This window comes from Pipra filicauda, unplaced genomic scaffold (genome assembly GCF_003945595.2).
Source record: "Pipra filicauda isolate LSUMZ 115617 unplaced genomic scaffold, ASM394559v2 scaffold401_size638136_pilon, whole genome shotgun sequence".
Lineage (NCBI taxonomy): Eukaryota > Metazoa > Chordata > Aves > Passeriformes > Pipridae > Pipra > Pipra filicauda.
This window is the reverse complement of record NW_024104534.1, coordinates 383,544-403,119: the sequence shown is the minus strand read 5'-3', so window position 1 is coordinate 403,119 and position 19,576 is coordinate 383,544. Positions and strand designations below refer to the sequence as shown.

The 19,576-nt window shown below is 44.0% G+C and overlaps 1 long non-coding RNA gene across 1 annotated transcript in view; it reads right to left on the bottom strand.

The window, feature by feature from the left end:
• Positions 1-1,276: 1,276 nt before the first annotated feature.
• LOC120324032 overlaps positions 1,277-19,576 on the bottom strand; it is a 51,270-nt gene continuing 32,970 nt past the window's right edge. Inside the window, exon 4 of the long non-coding RNA XR_005565025.1 lies at positions 1,277-1,428. This is a non-coding gene — a long non-coding RNA (uncharacterized LOC120324032). The remainder of the gene's footprint in view (positions 1,429-19,576) is intronic.

The window sequence follows — 19,576 nt, the reverse complement described above, 5'->3', positions numbered from 1 at the left end:
GAATTCTTCCAAAATTGTACCTATCCCTACAACATTACACATCATAGAAATCCATTGGTCACCTCTTAAAAAAAAGGAGAAATAGGTGTCACTTTCTCTGTCATAATCTAATATGTAGAGGACTTGTCCTTCCCCAGTCTGAAGATATTTGAACCAGTGAGACCTTCTCAAGATTTTTTCATATTCCACTTGGAAATAAGATACTTGAAGAAACCAAATCAACTACTCCTGTTGCAGATCCACAGCTATGCCTTCGAAAATAAAATCAGTTGTCTACAATGAAAAATGTCAAAATAGTCTCTGTAGAATACCAAAGAAAATGCTAATCTAGCAAAGGATGACTGCATTACTGAAGGGCTGGCAATTCACTGCTGTGACATGGGCCTGTCCCTCTCTTTGTTTGATTAGTTGATAAACCTGATGACTTGTCAGAGTTCACAAGCACCAAGAATATTCAATTATCTTCCTTTTGAGTTGGGCCATACTCTAAAACTTTCTTCTACATCTCTTCCTTTCATTCCTTAGTGTTAACTGAACAATGAGGCTATGGTGCTCTCTGCTGTGTCCAAAGACATAGGAGCTGAAGTCCAGAGCTGAAGGCTATGATAAACAACACAACTTTCCTCACAGTAGACATCCGTTTGTAGTTTCTTCATTTGGCTTTTTCTGAGAGAAGTGATCTAGCCCACAACACATCTGCATTTGCCATTGAGACACCACTGTCTCAGACCAACATTAAAGCCATTGCACTTCTCAGTGAACTTTTCGAACGAAGATTTAGGAAGGCTCTATCCACGTTTGTTACAAGCACACTGGTGGCTTATGAGGCCAATACGAGATAGACATATCCGATTGCAAAAGGCACAGCAGAAAGACTCCTTAGGTGGTATATCCAGCAAGACACGATTCTTTCTGCATTGTCTTTTCTCCTCAAGGGTGATCCTGTGTGCGTTCTCAAAGGAAACGGCAGCGTTATAGATGGTGTGTCTCCAGACCTCCCGATTTCAGGCCAGAGTAGACCAGTTATGATGATCAATATGGCCAAGGCTGAGATGTTGTTTCAGGGAGTCCTTGTATCTTTTTTTGGGGGCTCCTGTCTTGCAGTAGCCAGTGGCAAGTTTACCATAAGGTAAGATCTTAGGGAGGCGGTGATCTTTCATCCTGGAGACGTGCCCTGCCCAGCACAGCTGTGTTCTCAGTAACATGGTCTCAATGCTTGTGACTGCTGCTTGTTCTAGAACAGATGTATTGGTCACATAATCTGACCAGTGGATGTTTAGGATTGTTCGGAGGCAGCGTTGATGGAAGCATTCTAGGAGTCGCAGGTGGTGGCGGTAGATGACCCATGATGGACTAAAGAGTATTGCAGGTCTCAGAACTGACCATCATTCCAAATAATTTGTCTGTCATTCATCACCCTCCTGTTTCCTATTTAAAAAAAAAAAAAAAGTTATTAAGCTTTCTAAGCATGGAGTGGTGAGTAACAGAGAGAATTATGACTAGTGTTCAATTGACAGTCACTTCTGATTATGTATTAGTTTATATAACTTCTGGTTGTTTTCCGCAGTTCTGATTCTTAGTTTGACACATGAAAGAGAGCATTCAGTGACTGAGAGCTATTCAGTAATTTTTCCCCTTTAGTTTCTACTTAATGAGTATTATTCAAACTAGGATTGAAGATGGAAATACTAAATTCCTCATAGGCTTTCCAAGGTTTTAAGATAGATGTGTGAATTACTAGAATCACAGAATGGTTTGGATTGGAAGGGGCCTTTGAAGGTCATCTTGTTCCACCCCCGCCATGGGCAGGGACACCTTCCACTAGCCCAGGTTGCTCCAAGCTCCGTCCAACCCGGCCTTGGACACTTCCAGGGATGGGGCAACCACAGCTTTTCTGGACAACCTATGCCAGGGCCTCTCCACCTGTCCCAGGGGAGTGGAAGGCTTAGACAAAGTTTTTTAGAGAAGCCCTCTTGTTGAGCTATGAGGTACAGAAAGGACCCCTTTGCTTTCCAAACTCCTTCTCAGAGAGGAGTCTCGGTGTGTCTGGATCCAATCTCAGCCTCAGATTTTGTCCACAGTTTAAATTTAAGGAATTATAGAGTCATGATTAAACCACTTTTGTCCCACAGGTCTTAATGATGGCAAATCAGATATATTTATATAAAATGAATTATTTATTATGACAAATGAACAGATAAAATATCTTAATCAGAATTATTTACTACACAGTATAAAAGCAAAAAACTACTAGTAGAGTACAGTATAGCATAAAGTGATACAGTGCACTGTACCAAAGCAATTGTATTAAAGCAATTGTATCAAAGCTGGCAAAAAGAAATAATCAGTAAGTAGAGATTGATGTGACTCACCACACAACAATTGTGGGCAGATCTCTGTCTTTCACTTAACCACGAAGAGGTATCTCTGCTTCACAGGAGAAGCTCCACACACTCAAAAAAAGTATATGGAAGAATCTACCATATGAAAGTTGGACTGGGCTTTTATAGTTATAAAGTAATTGACTGCCAGTCACATATTCCCAGGCCAGCCAGCAGCTTATCTGTTAAATCTTGCTTCAAAAAGCAGGGGGGTTGTTTGCAGTCTGGTGAACCAGGCTGGTTTTAACACAATTCAACACTAAAAGCAGTAACTCATCACAGACACTGTATTTTAGGCCCAAGGCAGATAAGACGTATCAAGGCAGAGCATCCTGGTACACCACTCTCACAGGGTAGAATTTGTTCCCAATATCCAATCTAAACTTACACTCTTTCCGTTGGAAGCCATTCTCCCTTGTTCTGTCACTCCTGGCCCTTGTCCAAAGTCCCTCTCCAGCTCTCTTGGAGCCTCTTAGGCACTGAAAGGGGCTCTGAGGTCTCCCTGGAGACTTCACTTCCCCAGGCTGAACACTCTCAGCTCTCCCAGCCTGGCTCCAGAGCAGAGGGGCTCCAGTTCTTTAAACATCTTTCTGGCCTCCTCAAGACTCGCTCCAGCAGCTCCACATCCTTCCTGTGCTGGGCCCCCAGGGCTGGAGGCAGCTTTGCAGGAGGATCTCACCTGAGGGGGCAGAAAGGCAGAATCCCCCCCCTCCCCTGCTGTCCACACTGGGGGATCAGCCCAGCACACAGGGGGGTTTCCAGCCTCCCCCACCAGCATCCACGAGTTCTTCTCCCCAGGGCTGCTCTTGATTCATTCCCTGCCCAGCCTGTACATGTGCCCAGGATCACATACTGATGTATTTACTGAAGGCAATTCATGCATACATACACATACACATACTCATAATTTCCAAAACTATTTTTGTGAGCACCAAGCCAATAACATGAAAATGTAGGTTACTGTTTCATTACTGATATATAATCAAGGTCAAAAGTAGTCACTTTTCTTAGCATTCAATTTCGAGGCTTTGATATGGACTTTACAGCTGTACAGCACAGCTTGCCCTGAAGGAGTCCTCTAGTTAAGCATCACAATATCTCCAAACATGTTCCCAGAGTCACATGTCAGACACCTGAGAAAGGACATTTGTGGGATTGATTGTCACCTGTGAAAAGGATTGCTATCGAGTTCCTTTTGGAGAAAGAAAAAGATGACAAATCAGCATGCAGCTTTTGTACCATGCAGACAAGTCCTGGTTTAATGCATCCCATGGAAAGAAAAGCAGTAGGAGCCTCTTTGCTCAGAAACCCTCTAATCTGCCAAGGAACCGTTCGAGCATTTGGGGTCCTTTTCACGATAGTTTTTTCCTGCCTGAGTCAAGCAGATAATTTTTTACCTCCACCTCCACCCCAGCCTGGCTCTGCCCCTGTGCACCACAGGCAGACTGACAGGGGCTGTTGACCAAGGCTCCCTGAAGAGAACACTGCAGGACGAGGCAGTACCTCAAGGTAAGTCTCTGGTCTGGACAAACATTTCCAACAACAAACATTAAATAGCAAAAACCATTGCCCCACAACCAACATGCCTCAGCTAAATCTGAAGGAAAGCAAAAGCAGTGAGTGGAAAAGGTTCAGTTCTACAAATGCTTTTACAGAAAAAAAGAAAATAAGGCTTCAATCTGCTTCAGCTGTGACATTTTCTTTGCCTGGCTGACTTTAGCTGAACCTCTGCAGACATGAGGCTGCAGCTAGGGTTTTCATCCCCACTGGTATGATGGGCTGCAGAGACTGGGATTGACTGAGGAGCTGATCCCACCCCTGGAATATCTTACACCATAGCATCACAGAATCATTTAAGTTGGAAAAGACCTCTAAGATAATTGAGTCCAACCGTTAACCTAACGCTGCCAGGTCCACCACCATGTACCTAAGTGCCACACCTACATGTTTTTTTAACACTTCTGGGATGGTGACTCCCCCACTTCCCTGGGTAGCCCATTCCAATGCCTTCTAATGACCGCTCTTTCAGGGAAGAAATACTCCCTTATATCCACTCTGAACCTCCCCTTGCACAACTTGAAACTGCTTCCTCTTGTCACTTGTTTCCTGGAAGCAGAGCCCAACCCCCACCTGGCTCCCCCCTCCTGTCAGGGAGCTGGAGAGAGTGAGAAGGTCCCCCCTGAGCCTCCTTTTCTCCAGGCAGAGCCCCCTCAGCTCCTTCAGGTGCTTCTTATCAGACTTGTGCTCCAGACCCTTCCCCAGCAACTTCTTATAGCAGGACAGTCAGAGGAATGAATCCCAAAATATCATGGAAGATCTATACGTGCCTCCTAAGGTCTCTCTTCCACCTCCATGCTGTGTTGTCCCCCACAGGAATCCCAGCAAGCTTGGGGGCAACATCTGGGTGATCTGTGTTGGTTATGTGATAACACCCACGAAGCAACACTGAAAGACCATGGCAAGAGGAGAAGCCCAAATAACACCTTGCCCAGCTACTCCCAGGCCCATCACAGGAGCCCATCAGCCCATCAAAGGCACTTCTGTAGTCCAGGGGAGCACAGGGTACAGTGGGGACTCCCAAGGAACAAGCACCCTGGCCAGGTCCCCAGGGATGTCCTGATGCAACACAAGGTGTGAAACCCACTCCCACGAGCCACAGGGAGCAACTCTCCTTTCTGACTGAGGAGAGCTGCTGCCGAGGGGTGCAGGGGAAGAGACATTGGGAGCACAAAGAGATAGTCATGGGACATTTTAGGGATAAACCAAAGGTTTGAAGAGGAGGAGGGTAGGTGATCTGGGCAGGAACAAATATACCAAACTAGAGGTGTAAGGAGATAAAAAGGACTGATGATGTGTAAGTAGAGGCTGGTCAGCATGCCTTTGTGACCATGCCCTGTGCCTGATCATTGCACTGTCCTCCACTTATTTATATATGTATATATTTCTTTTTATATAGATAGATGTATTTATGTATGCAAATGCACGTACAGGGCACATACATTTGCTCTGTGTGTGTTTGTGCCTCCTGAGAGCACATTTTGAGCCTTGCTACAGGGAACATGGAGTTCCTGAAGCCTAACCTCTCTCAGACTGTTGGATCCAGCATGATGTATTTTCCTTTAACATCTGGCACAGCCGACAAGAGACAGCTGGGCTCTGACTGTTTCCAAAACAGCAGATCCAGTATTCCCAATGGAGGAAGGCAATAGATCCTTTTTCAAATGTGTTCTATCTGTCAGAATTATTTGCCAAACCTTTGGAATATTGTGAGGGAAAATCCTGGATTAACCAGGGCGATGGACTGAGAAATACATGCACAATATTGTGTATGTGAAGACTGGTGTGGAAATTGGCTTTGCAATGAGTTGGTTTCTTTTGAAAAACTGTTGGCCCACCACAGATCAAGTCCTAAGTACCTTGACTACAAAGCAGGTAGAGATCAGAGAGCTGAGGCCAGGTTCTCTGCAAACCCTGTGTTGGAAGCTGAGTTACAGAGGTACTAACAATTGCCAATGAGTGTCCTCAACTTACAGAAGAATTTCTAATTTCACAAAGTTCATAAATAGAGTAACAGGGCTTCAGTTCACATAGGGACACTATAGGAGGGACGAAAGGTGGAAATTTCATCATTACCTTCCTTATAAAGGATTTTGTGGGGTTTGCCTTTTTCTGACCTCCCTTGTCTCTACACCCTACCTTTTAAATTCTTTCTTTACAATTAAACTTGGAGCTGTAAGTACTGCAAATGTGGGGATAGTGCCTGTGAGCACTGCCAACAACGTGCAGAGTGCAGCTTTGCAATTGCCCCACGGGGTGTACACACATGCTCTGGGAAGATATCCGCAGGACCCGAGGGCATGGAGCTGCACCAATTGTGTCACTCTCAGGTTGAGAGTGATGTTATATTTTGCATGAGCATGTTATATCTTTCTCCAAAATCCTGAGCTTGCTATAGTGCTGCTACAAGAGTATCCAAGAGTTCTTTCAAAATACTTCAGCTGGGAAGACCAGGAAGGGATCTGAAAAGAGCTGGTGCAGGCTCTTCCCCATTAAATGTAGAAGAAAAGGACATTATGGAGTTTTCTGTTTGTTTCGAAAACTAGAAAAGTATAGCACATTTCACAAATGCCACTCTTTTTGATACCCATCCTCCCAGCTATTTTCATAGCAAGGAGAGTAGCAGTCCCAGAGGGAGTTGGGTTCAGCCTGGCTCCACAGAGATGCCCTGGAGAGCAGCTTTGGACTGGATGGCTGTCCAGGTAGTGCCAAGTGGCCATGAGAATGGCAGGGCCTTGGTCTCAGCCCCATGACCTGAGCAACTGTGCACTGGCTGCTGTCACACTGAAGGGAGAGGTGAGGCAGGTGTGGGTGGTGAGAGAGCAACAGGGAGAAGCAATCCTGCTGTGTCAGAAGGTCACTTCTCTACATTGCCTTTACTGCCTACTTTGAAACAGTTCAAGCAAAGCACAGCATTGATGTCCCAGATGTAGAATATATTTTACAAAAAACAGAGGAGTCTTTAACACCAGTCAAGGTCCTTCTGACACCCTGGTAATCCTTACTCAGTACACAACGATATCTGTTTTCATAACTTGCTTGCAGGTCCTACGGAGAAGGACAGCAAGGGTATAGGGGACAGTACCTGGGAGGCCTGTGAGGTTAATTAAGGAGAGTGAGGACACCAAGCCCGTTGAGGGCAGTACAGGAGGGCGGTGCTGGGCCCTAATGCAATATATGTATAAATAGAGCTGCTGGATCAAGCTTCCCCCATAGCTGCTCATGGGATTTGCTTCAGATCAAGCCACTTTGGACACTCAGAGACGATCCCCAGGGACACTGTCTGCAGCAGGATTATCAGCCTGTCCTTGTCCAGGATCACTGCTCAAAACTGTCTTATATAACAACACAGACACAAACTTAGCTTCTTTAAGAAAGGTGATATACCTTCTCATATGGCTAATATTCATTAAGGCAGTACCAGCTGGTTTTCCCACCTACCCACATATTTGGATTCTCTACAAGGTTTGTAGAATACAACTCCCCTTTATAAATGCTATTTTTCTCAGTATAAATAAATGCTATTTTTCTCAGTGTTATATTTATCACTGTGTTTCAAATTCTACTCATTATTAGCTTCTACGCTTTTTCCAGTACTGGCACCAGGTTTACTCGGCCATAATTCTCTAAAACACTTTAAAAATTAGCATTCTACTAGACAAATTCCAGATCTCCAAAAGCAAGGCAGCTTCAGTAAAAGTTCACACACCACAGTCAACAGTTCAGATGTTACATTCCCGTGCATTTTTTGAAATCTTGTGTAAATGCCCTCTGGTCTTGGCCACTTTTAACTATTCATGTTGTCTATTTGGCAACAGGCAGAATGTACAACCCTCATCATTCAAGTACCTGAAAAATTCTGGCATGGAAGTCAAACCATTTTTATCTCAACACTGGTTGGGTTTTTTTCTGCTGCTACTACAAAACATCCCAAATATGAAATATAATTTGCTCTTAAAGAAGGAGACAGTACAGGTATGGGACCAGCTGTAAGTGGGAGCAAACAACCTGTATTATTTCATTTGGTCCTGCCTCTACTTCTGCTTTTGTTGCCAGAATGGCCTGGAGGAAAAAAAGTGTTTTCTTGACTTCATTGTGGCAAGGTACAAAGGATGGCCTGGTAATGAATTGTTTTCTAGTTTGGTTGCCTCAGAAAGGGCATAAGGAAGTAGGTCTGTCATTTGAGGGGAAATAACCCCACAGTTCACAGGGTAATAAACAGTTCTTGCCAGGAACTTGCATAGAATATAGATTGCTGCCAACTTTGCAACTGCTGAAACAATCTGAAGATATGATCATATACCTGCTTTTGCTGGGGAAAAAAAAAAGATAGAAAAATTAATTTAGGATAGAGATCTCCTTTCTCCTCAAATAGACAGTATATATCATTTTGCAGTAGTAGCTGAAAGGCATCTTCAACGGCCATGTTTCAGTATTACAAGAGCAGCTTTCCTAGGCTGGGGGTAGGTGACAACTGTGAAAAAACCTTGCAAATATATTTTTAGAAAGGAATGCCTCGAAGATTATCATTAATTCTATTTGGCTTTGGTGCAGTGTCAAACTCATGTTCAGTGATGCAGAAAATCAGCATGCAATACCAGACACTTTTGAGAAGTTGTCTTAGTTTAACAAGATTACAACTTAGAAATTAAGAAACTTCAGGTGGAAGTGTGGAAAAGGAAAAGAACAGCTTTTTATTAATAAAATCTGAATAAACAACAAATAGTGCAATCAAAAACTTTCAGAAGAAACAAAACAAAGTCCCAATTCCCCGGGGGGGGGGGGGGGGGGTGAGGGGGGAGAAACCCGCGGCAACCTGGGGAGGGGGGCGGAACTGAAGGCAAAATGTCCCGGGAGCTCAAGAGCTGCTCACAGCCACCTGTGCCCGCAGCTACCGATGGCTTTGCAGCCAGCGATGGAGTCCTTTGTCCCACAGGCAGTCCCGAAGGCAGAATACATCGCTCTGAGATGGGTCGCTCTCTGTCTCTTAGTCATCCTCCGCGAGGTGTCCCGTGGGTCAAAAAACTTCCTCTCAGGAAAAGAAAAAAGAGGCGGACAGACTGGAAAGCAGTGCCAGGAAAGGGCCCTGAGGGTCCTGGTCAGTGGCCAGTTGGCCCTGAGTCAACAGTGCCCTGGCAGCCAGGAGGGCCAACCCTGTCCTGGGGGCATCAGGCCCAGCATGGCCGGCCGGGCCAGGGAGGGGATTGTCCCGCTCTGCTCTGCCCTGGGGCGGCCTCACCTCAACATTGGGGCAGTTTGGGGGGACACAATGGAAGGGAGAGATTGAGCCGTTAGAGAGTGTCCAAAGGAGGGAAGGAGGATGGGGAAGGGCCTTGATTTGAAGGCCTGTGAGGACACTGAGGGCACTTGGTGTGTTCAGCTGGAGGAGACCGAGGGGAGACCTCAGTGCAGTTCCACCTTCCTGGGCAGGGGCAGAGGAGGGGCAGGGACTGAGCTCTGCTCTGGGGGGACCAGGGACAGCAGCCAGGGAATGGTTGGAGCTGTGTCATGGCAGGGTTAGGTTGGATCTCAGCAAAAGGCTCTTCCCCCAGAGGGTGGTTGGGCACTGCCCAGGCTCCCCAGGGCAGTGGGCACAGCCCCAAGGCTGCCAGAGCTCCAGGAGGGTTTGGCTGATCCTCTGGGGCACAGGGGGTGACTCTTGGGGATGGTCCTGTGCAGGGCTAAGGGTTGGACTCGATGATCATTGTGGGTCCCTCCAACTCAGCATATTCTGTGATTCTGTGATACATATATATGAAGTAAGTAGTATCAACAATACATTAAACAAGATAGACAATAGACCAGTCACATCAATATCTTATCTATATCTGCATATCCACTACTTCTAGAACCTACCTTGTGTGTTTACCTGAATTGACTTAAACTGCGCTTTCCACAATCTTCCTGATACTAATGTTTTCCAAGTCTTTACATGCAGCAGATTTGGTTGATTGTTTTTTCATCTTAAACTTTGTAGGTTCAGCTTATCACTAATTTTCACTTTCACTAGAAGTGAAAATTTTTACTTGACCACAAGAGAAGTCTTTTATATTTTGTTTGCCCAAAGGAGACATTATTCCCCCACTCATACAATGGGAAGCAAGGTAGACATTGAGATCCCTGAGCCATTTAGCTCCTCAGTGCCTTACTGGGATGCCCCCAAAAGTTAGCAAGCTCAAGGGCATACATACAGCCTTTCCCTGTCTTTGGAGTTGTTCTTACAAGATAATGGGCCATTGGATGATTACCAAGAGGGGAAACTTCTTTGGGAGCAACACTGATGCCCACTTATATCCAGGAACTTGGGAGCAATCTTAAAAGACAACCATATGCTCTGGAAAACAAAAAGAAGCAGCACATGTGGATCTGTCTTATCTAGAAAATAATTCTCCTCCTGAGATTGCTTCCGAGTTTGTTCATTGCTCTGTAATATACCATGTAAGGAGAGTACCCCAAAACATGACTTCCCACATTCTCTCAGCATCACCAGATTTGAATTTCATCAGGACATGAATGACTAACCTTGGGTCAGAAGAGATACTGAGAAGTGCTGGAAAACTCTGCTTATGCTCTGCCAACCAGTTACACAGTCCCTCACAAGGAGAGTCCCAGGAACAAGGAGGCTGCTGATTTCTGGGGCCACAGTGGAGTGTAAAGCCCAGGCTATTCTGTGCCTCCAGACCCCAGCTCAATGTCCTGTGGCCATTTTGGACAAATGTGTTCCTATTGGTTTATTCTCTTTCCTTGCAGGTTTCTTCTGGTTTTCCTGCTCTAGTTTTCAGACAAGAGTGTACCTAAGACAAAGACAGAAGATACAATGTGCCCTGAAGATGTCATGGACCTGTCCCTACCATTCTAGTTTGGTGGAAGCACTTATGTTTTATTTTCTGTATTCTAGAAGCATAATGAATAGTGTGCAGAGGTACAGGACTGCTTTACAGACAGTAAAGCAGTCCTGTGAGAGACAGTGCCAGACATCACTTTTGAAGAAAAGAGAATGAATTTTTGTCAAAACAACAGAAGAGATTCTATTTAAAGATTCTTTGTGTGTGCTGGCAGCAATCACAACTCTGGGACTGCCATCACCTCTAAGGGTAGTTCCTTTTGGCTGGGGGAGAAATGCACAATCTGTGGCTTGATAGTATCCCTGAAACTCATCATCTGCACCCCCTCCAGTCCCTTGCTTCTCATGACCCCAGGTCCTCTCCCAAACACTTGTGACTTCTGAGACATGCTGGAGGATTATCCTTACTGCTTCTCCTTCATTCCCCCATTCTTTTGGGGAAGCCATTCTCACTGACCCTTGCAGTCAGATGCCCTGTGTAGGTGCCATCCATTATGCCTTCTGGTACAACTTTCACCTGCTTTGAATTGTCATCCTGCTTTCATTTGCCATTGCACAGTTCTTACATAAAAGAGACACTGAATATGACTATGGCACTCAGGATTTTTCAGATATTTCAGATATATTACTTTCTCCACTGAATCTTTTTCAAACTGGAAAGTGACTAAGTGTACTTAGTCATTCCTCAGGTGGAGCTTATTCAGTTCAAGTCATTTCCTTCGGCATGCCTCTTCCGAAATAACTTGTTTCACAGCCTGGCAAGCAAACACTAAATTGCAGAAGCTTAACTGATAACAATTTTCAGTAAATCCTGAAATATTGGGAAAACCCCAGAGGGCAGCTAGCAATTTAAAATTCTACAAATAATATACATATTTGCAAACTTATAACAGTGTTGTAAATAATAGACTAATCATATTGATATTGATTTGAGACAAACACTGGAATACTTGATATGACAAACTAAATCCAGTAATTTGCACTGTCTTTAAGGTAGCTTTAAACTGTGTTTATATTTATGAGTTTATATCATCATGGTCAGGCTTTGTGAATGAAGATTTGGGAAGGGCTCTACCCACATTTGCTTCAAGTGCGCTGGTGGCTAAAAAGGCCAATGCGAGACAGACAAGTCTGGTTGCAAAAGGCACAGCAGAAAAACTCCTTGGATGGTATCGACAAGACACGATTCTTTCTGCATTGTCTTTTCTCTTCAATGGTGATGCCGCGTGCGTTCTCAAAGGAAGCAACAGCATTACAGACAGTGTGTCTCCAGACCTCCCGACTGGAGGCCAGAGTAGACCAGCGATGAAGATCAGTGTGGCCAAGGCTGAGATGTTGCTTCAGGGAGCCTCTTCGGGGCTCCTCTCTTGTGGCAGTCAGTGGCAAGTTCACCATAGAGTACGATCTTAGGGAGGCGGTGGTTGGTCCTTCATCCTGGAGACGTGCCCTGCCCAGCACAGCTGTGTTCTCAGCAACATGGCCTCAATACTCATAATTGCTGCCTGTTCTAGAACAGATGTATTATTTGCATAATCTGACCAGTGGATGTTTAGGATTGTAGGTCCATGCTAAGACCTTAAACCATCTTGTCCAGGAGCTGCTTTACGCTGACAATGACGCCCTTGTTGCTCACACAGAAGCAGCTCTGTAGCATTTAACATCCTGCATTGCTGAGGCTGCTGAGCTCTTTGGGCTGGAAGTCAGCTTGAAGGAGACTGAAGTTTTCTATCAACCGGCATCTCAGGAAGTCTTCCATCATCCCCATATCACCATTGGTGAATCAGAGCTCAAATCAGTCCAGCAGTTTAATTACCTAGGGAGCCTCATCTCCTCGGATGGTAAGATTGACGGAGAGATAGACAACAGGTTAGCAAAGGCATAGAGAGCTTTTGGAAAGCTTCATAAAAAAGTTTGGTGAAATAAACACTTGAAGAAAAGTACGAAGACCAGTGTTTACAGAGTCATTGTGCTGTCTACTCTTTTATATGGGTCTGAATCATGGGTCATTTACCACCACCACCACCTGAGTTTATACATTTTCTTGTTAAAAGCATTAATAGTACATATATCTGCTACTAATTTTCATTTGTATGTGTTTTGGTAAGCTGGACCATCACAAGACTAGATCAGCACACACTACACAGATTCAAATTCGCTGAATTGATAGGTGCCAAAATGATTCTGAATGTATAGGGTCACCAGTGCCTTTGGAAAGAATTGGTTCTTCATTACATACTGTTTTACTGTTTTTTTTTACCCAGGAGAAAATACAAAATCACTTTAATTACAAAAGAATCAGATAGAAAAGACTAGATAGTCTCCGACAAAGAGCAATCATGGTTCCAGTATACTTATGCTTAAACTAAAGAGCACATAATTAAAATGCAAATGTAAGTGCGTGTAGCAAATAATGAAGAACACAGTATGTAATACAGATGTGGGGTACCAAAACCAGGTCTTGAGACTGTTAAAAAGTAAAAAGTGCCTTTAATTTTAGTGCTGCAACCGGCACAGCTAATTTGAATGTTTGATACCCAGTGTATGTATGGCCAGTCTTCGTGAGTGAAGATTTGGGAAAGGTCTTCACCCTTCGAGCCTGCGCAGTGGATTTTTTAGGTGAGACACAGTGTGCGCTGAACTGAGCCCACCCTTTAATCCTAAGGTTCATCTGCCAGGGCCGAGCGAGCTTGGACAGTGGCAGCGAGGTCCTCAGGACGTAGGTTTGTTTAGAGTGACCTTCTCTTAGATGGATGGTCTTACAGGGCTGACGAGCTCCATCTGCCCGGGGGAGTTTCCCTGACCGGGAATCGAACATGGGCTGCAGCAGTGAGAGTGCTGCATCCTAACCACTAGACCACCAGAGGTCCCCTGTCTGATACCCAGTAATTGGTAAGAAAAATACAATAACAATATTTCCTCCACATCCAAGTGTGTCATTGTCATTTCAGACAGGGTCTGTGCTCACACTTCAGTTCAGACTGTGAGAGACTGAAAACAACTCTGTTTTAAAAAGAAAAAGTAATAAAAGCATGGAAAAAAAAAACACACTAAAAAAGACTCAAGAAGCAAGAGAAAAGGCCTAAATAGGATGCATCTCAACATTCCAGGAATCCATTTTCTATAGCAGAATCCGGTATAGATGCTTTTGCTTTCTATACAGTGTAGCTAAATCATAGGCACCATGATCATTTCCAAAACAAACTGCCAACAAGAACTGTGTAAATGCAGCAAGGACATTCCCCAGATCCAGCCAACACAAAGCGATGACAACAATGCGTCTGACATTTCATTCTCTTTCTGGGTCATTCCAGAAAGAGGTGGTTAGATTTCATGGCCTCTAATGTTTAAACAATTTTCTGACAAATGTTTCCTCTGCCTTTAAAATAAAGAAAAGAAGAGGTAATGATGACAAATCTACTTTCCAACCTCATCTCCTGTACAAAATAATCTAATGGTAAGAGTATTTTCCCAAGCTGTGAGTGTCCTGAAATCAACTCTTAATGTTGCTTGAGGAATGCAGATCCCAAGCGCTCATTCCTGTAGCCATAGGGATCTCATCCTCTGCATGGGCCCAGGTGGGAACAGCTAAACATTCTCAACATGCCTGCTAATGTCCAAGAAAAAAAAAAAGTACTCTCCAGGAGTGCTTAGGACACAGGATGACTTGGCAACCTACTGTTCAGCTCTACATCCTAATCCTTATTCAAAGGCCTCTATGTATATTTTATAGCAAGCATCTGCAGATTAAATATCAGAAATGGACCTCCCTGGTGGTGATCCTACAGAGCCATGGTTATCTCTGGCTTTCTCATATTTGTTCTAACTCAGAACACTATGGAATCTTTTTCTTCATATCAAAGCAACTTCAAGAGAAAGGGAGGAGAGATTCATTCTTTGCTTTCCTCAATTTAACTATCTTTTAATTAAAGTTGCAGGCTAAATTAATAATAATAAACATGAAATTATGCCCATGAGAAAAAATTAATCCCACACAGACTTTACACACAGAAATGGGGTCCAAGTTGACTATCACTGGTCAGAAGAAATCATACAGATAAAATAGCTCTTCCTCTCAAAATATTAAGCCAAGTACTGCTTGTCTGGGGGGATTCCTCCATTCCTGACAATGGAATTTCCTCCTCTACACTTAGGACTTGTCAGGCAGCACATCCTGACTCAAAAGCCATCACCATGTCTAACAAGCGCATTTCTGTGAATGAAGTCTCCACCTGAACACCCCTAACCAGGAAGCTGCTACACAGCTGGGCTCTAGTAAATGCTTGTCAAAAACATAAGTCTCCCACACATGCTCCCAAAACCATTGCACCTCTGTGATGGGGGATGCTAAGTGACATTAGAACACATAGCCACGTCCTCCAGCCACTCCAGCCCAGTAAACCTGCCTGGCCACTGGTGCCCATGGACCCAGTGATTCTGCTCAGGCTGAGGGACACAGCTGTCTCTTCAGTGGGTTCAAACAGCAGCAAAGCTGAGCAAGTGCCCCAGAGACACACACAGACTTAGACACACACACACACAGGACACTGACACAAGCGGTCAAAGAGACTGTCACAGCCAGATGCTGCCAACAGCACCTACATCACACAGGCACAGATACATCCCCTCCTCCTCAGGGACTGGCAGACACAGGAGTCACCAGCACAGTCACACAGACCTACTCACCAGGTTCCCAAGCACATGCACATTTGCAGCTCCTTTAGGTCCAGCACAGCACCTCTGTCCTGGCTCAGACCTCAGCCCTCTAACCCACCTTCCAGTTACCTATTTGCCTGCTGGTCCAGCTTGATGCTTACACACACAAGCACCCACAGTCATCCGACGGCACCTCCTATTCACAGATTCCCCTGGACACACCAGCACAGGCTCCCCACCTGCCAGATACCCCAGCTCAGGCCCAAGGCTCCCCTACTGACCAGATGGTCCAGTTTAAGGTTTGCTGGTGAGTGCACACATACACACCAGGACTCAGGAAGAACAGATGCTCACCACCCATTCCCAGCAGCCAGCACCAGGCACTTGGGGCTGTTAGTTCTGGTCCCATTCCAGCCACGGCATTAAACCCCTCATTCACCTCAGTGTTTCCCAGTAAACTGGTTTTAGTAACACACCCACACAACTGCCCAGAGGTTAAAGACCCCCACTTGATCCAGTAACTGATGCTGAGACCTCTCTGGCTCCAGCAGTTGACACCACATGCCATGGAGGTCCCCAGCCTGGTTCCAGCAGATAGCACCCATTTTTACTCACACATACATAGAGGCCTCACCAGTAACTGGCACTTAGTTGATGCATGCACATGCAGGACAGAGAGTGAGATCATATGAAGAGATAGTTAAGAAAAGATTTATTGGTATGTAAGAAGACAGGGCAGACCATGTTGATCAGGTATAGTGCTCAGACAAGTACAGTGACTGGCTCCTGTTTACACCCTTCCTGCATGCCTTCATCAAGCAGTGTGACAGACCAGGTTTGGTCCACATCACCTCCTTCCTTACCATTTGTGAGGCAGGTTTGTATTCCAGTATGTTCTCAGTTATGGTTTCCTCCCTTTCTTACTGTCCTTTGTGGTGTCAAAAACCAGCCCTTCACCAGACACTCTCCTTCTACATCCCCTTACAGAGCAAGTTACTGTGATTTGACATTCAGCCTGCTCCATGATATCCTCTGCAGGATGGTGGAGTGGCACAGAAGTCAGGCTCCTGCCTGAAGGCTGAGACCTTGAGCATGTCTGCAGTCCCCAGATATTGCAAACCTACAGGCCAGAACTGCAAGTCTGTCTTGTGGTCCATAAGCTGGCAGTTGTCTCACTTTGTTCCAAATTCAAGGCTTGTCAGTGCCTCACACAGTGGTATAAAAATGGAATGAGAGAAAAATTTTCCCTCGCTAAATCTTCCTCCTTCTCTATCAGTGTAGATAGACAGAGAGGATAGGATGGGAACCGTTAAAATTATATCTGTAAAAAAATAATGGTGTACAATTAGAAAAAACCCATTCTGCTGGCCTAAAGCAACCTCTGGCAGTGTGGACCCAAGTGTTGCCTTACTTGGCATTATCAAAGCTGTCTTTGGTGCCTCCATCCTCCATCCTGGCACAGAGCAATGTGAAAAGAACAGGTCATGCAGCTGACTCAATACAACCTAAAACCAATCCTGTGTCTGAGTAATTAGCAGAGAGATCAGAGCTTCAACACGTTTACAACTAAAGAGTAAATTATTATTGACCAAAAATAGAGCACTCTAATGCTGCGTGGGCAGGAGGTTACATATAAAGAGCCACAGCTGAAGGCAACTTTATCATTTGTTACCTCAGCATCTCAGGGTAAGTCCCATCCGCTTGCTTCATACTCTGACCATATCTCCAGAACTCCACAAAGACATGGAATATGTAGGGGGATTTTCTTCTCATTCTTCACTTCTAACATTCCAGGTCATGCTTTACATGCCATGTCAAGGTTATAAAACCCAAACCACTCCAGTGTGGCGGCACAAGCAGAAGCAGAAGAGCCATAGCATGCCATTCCTTGGAAGGGCCTTCTAGACAAACTTTGAAAGTCCTATGAAAGGCACAGGAAAACTAACTCTGAAGGCAGATGAAATTGACTGGGATTATATATGTAAAGTAGTCATTCTTTTCCTGGACATTAGATTTGTTTTTAGCAGCTCACAGTTATATGGGGAGGAAAATAAGATTTTTTTGTGGGATTTTGCTCCAGCTCAGGAGCTGTAGGGTTCTGTGTGCAGTTCAGCTGTCTGGAGAGACTACAGAGGGTGTAGAAATGTTTGATACAGCATACACTTAAGACCATGGACTGGTTTTGATGTAACTCTCTCTGTCCTTTCTTTAACCATTCCACACAGGTACTGAGGCATATTTCCTCGTGGGCTCTCTGAAGGTAAGGGTTTAACAAATAACACATACCTTTGCTAATTGATCCTGAGCAATGAGTGAAGCTCACCCAGACAACGGCAAGGGCAGGTGCAAAAGAGAGTGACATAGAACCAGGGTCACTGAAAAGATTACATGCTATTTTAATCAATATATTCACAGTTCTAGGTAGGAATATTCCATTTATTGGGAAAGAAAAGTTACAGATGGTCAAGCTTAGCCAAGAGGGCATGGGAGACAGAGACAGCAATATCTTTTTGCATTCTGGGATTTATAGATGATTAAAATTCATCCCCTTCCCTCTACACAACGGCTGGAAGCTTGAAACTGGGGCTGTGTTCAAAGAGGAAGCTCAAAGTACAATTCAAGTGTTAGTTGCCTCTGAGGGAAGATCTAGAACATTATTTACTGATTTTGACTTATCATGCAAGCACCAAACCAGAACAAAGTTCAGAATTATCTTGTCTCCTTCCTGATAGACAGATCCATTTATGTCCAAAGAGTAACCTTTACAGGGAACTTAGTATGCCCATTTCCTTCTAGGTTTTCTGGGGAAGATTAGTAACTTGGTGACAGGGGGAGTTCAGCAGAGCACAGAAGGAACCCTCCACACAAGTGCATTCTATCCTAAAACCAAAAAGTGTTCACTGAAATTGGAGCTGAAAGGGATGGAGTATGCATTATTCTCCCAGAGAATGCCACCTTCTCTGTTCAGGAGAAAGATTAAATTTTACACTATCTCCTGTCAAAGACATTCAGTAGTTTAACAGACGGTGCCCCTTGAGGAATTTTCTGATAATGTATTGGCATTTTCTGATGCTTTGCTTCACCTTTGCATGGACATTGTGAAATGACTTCTCTCTCTCTTTCATGTTGCTTTCCTTGAGCCCCTCAGAGGCAGACTCAAAGAGGCAAAGACTCTGGGCTCTGTATACATAGAATAATACTTCCAAAGCTAAAGTTTCTGGATTTTGTGCTTTGAAATTCCTAGATGCTAAAAGCTCTTGTGAGAGGCAGTCCCTCAAAGTCATTGCAGGGTGTAGATCCATAGCAGATAGCTTTTGCTGAGAGAGATCAGCACTTCTACAACATGTCCAGAAGTAGCATTACAAATGCCTTCATATTCCTTTCACATAAAACCACTCCATGTTGACAGTTTCAGTACTGTAATGCAATGCCAACACGTCAGAGTTGTTCAATTCTATCCTTTTTCTTCTTTAGTCTCACAGTGCATCAGACAGCGCATGAAGTAGCAGGAGTTTGGAATTTTTGTATTACTTTTTTTCTAGCCTGTATATTAGACTGCTTATGCTTCTGTTTAAGCTAGTTCCTGCCCACATTATTTCTGTTTTTGCTATTTCTAGTTTTTTACTAGGTATTTAAAAAAAGGTAAAATAAAACTGACCATAAAGTAGTTTTTGAAATATTTCTATAGACAAATCCATGATAATGTCTGACACATATTGGTACACATTAATTATCTTTTAGTGATTCATAACTAATATTAGTCTATATAATATGTTAAAGCTAAAAGGTACTTTGTAATTGAAATTCTTTGAAATGTCATATCACATATTTACCTAGATATTGTGTTAATTACCTAATACTATGTTATGATTATTGCTAATTATAACTAATTATTATTGTAATATATGATATTCCTTTATTGGCTAATTTTGCAACAGATCTGAAAAAATGTTTTATATTTCGTATATATGATAAACAGGTTTGTCTTTCTAGATTGGGAATGACTGATCTTCACAACTTGTTCCTGCTCGGTATAGACAGAAACCAGTTGAATTTCCCCTGAGTGGTATTACAACATAGAAAACAGAAGGGTGTTAGGAATATCTCCACTTGGAAATCTCGTGTGAGAGCCAATCTGCGC